The 929-nt window shown below is 35.7% G+C and overlaps 1 pseudogene; it reads left to right on the plus strand.

The window, feature by feature from the left end:
* Nucleotides 1–298: 298 nt before the first annotated feature.
* LOC136380172 (U2 spliceosomal RNA) lies at nt 299–472 on the plus strand (annotated as a pseudogene).
* Nucleotides 473–929: the final 457 nt, after the last annotated feature.

The raw sequence follows: 929 nt of genomic DNA on the forward strand, positions 1-929 counted from the left end.
GTGGTTTTATTTCTGGGCTCTCAATTCTGTTCCATTGGTCTGTGTGTCTGTTTCTCTGCCAATACCATCCTGTTTTAATTATCATGGCTCTTGTATAATTTGAAGTCAGGTAGTATGATTCCTCTGGCTTCATTCTTTTTTCTCAGGATTGGTTTGGCTACTTTCAGTTTTCTATTGTTCCATACAAACCAAGTGATATTTTTGTTCTAGTTCTTTAAAAAATGACATTGGGGTTTTGGTGGGTACTGTATTAAATTTGTATGTTGCTTTGAGTAATGTGGCCATTATAACTATGTTTATTGCTTTTTGGTTTTTTGGCTAAATCAAGTGTAGTATATGTTCTTATCAGTTTCCGCCTTCAAAATGTTACATACAAAAAGGGGCAGCTGTTCTGAGGGTCATAGTTTGCCAGCTCTGGTATATATCCATTTTAGGAAATGTATATTAGAGGATGTTAGGGCAAGCACTCCTTCAAGAGATCCCTATCTCCCTTATCAACTCATCTGAGGGTTTAACAACCTTCACAATTAACAGACATACTATGATATGTCAACTATACCTCAGAAAAAAAATATTTTTTAAATAAAGATGCATCATATTATAGAAATTCCTCACTGTGCACTTTAAATTCCCTTGTTCTGCATGGGGATAGTTTATTTGTTACATATCAGGTACTTTGCATACAAGGGTACTTCTCATAAAGCTAAGTTACTTGGGGATTGATGAAATTTGAAAAGAGAAAGAAAACTCTTTTTTTTTTCTCTGAAACATGAGAAGATCCCTGGCTTTTTTCCTTTCCCACTCCTATGCGACACTATCCTGCAGAGACAATAGGCAGAGTGAATATATGAATTCTAGGACACACTGTGGCATTGGTCCCATAGTATTGTTCTGAGTTCTTCCATTCTTGTCTTATCAGAGGAAGGATT

The sequence above is a fragment of the Saccopteryx leptura genome, chromosome 8, assembly GCF_036850995.1.
Source record: "Saccopteryx leptura isolate mSacLep1 chromosome 8, mSacLep1_pri_phased_curated, whole genome shotgun sequence".
NCBI classification, from domain to species: Eukaryota; Metazoa; Chordata; class Mammalia; order Chiroptera; family Emballonuridae; genus Saccopteryx; species Saccopteryx leptura.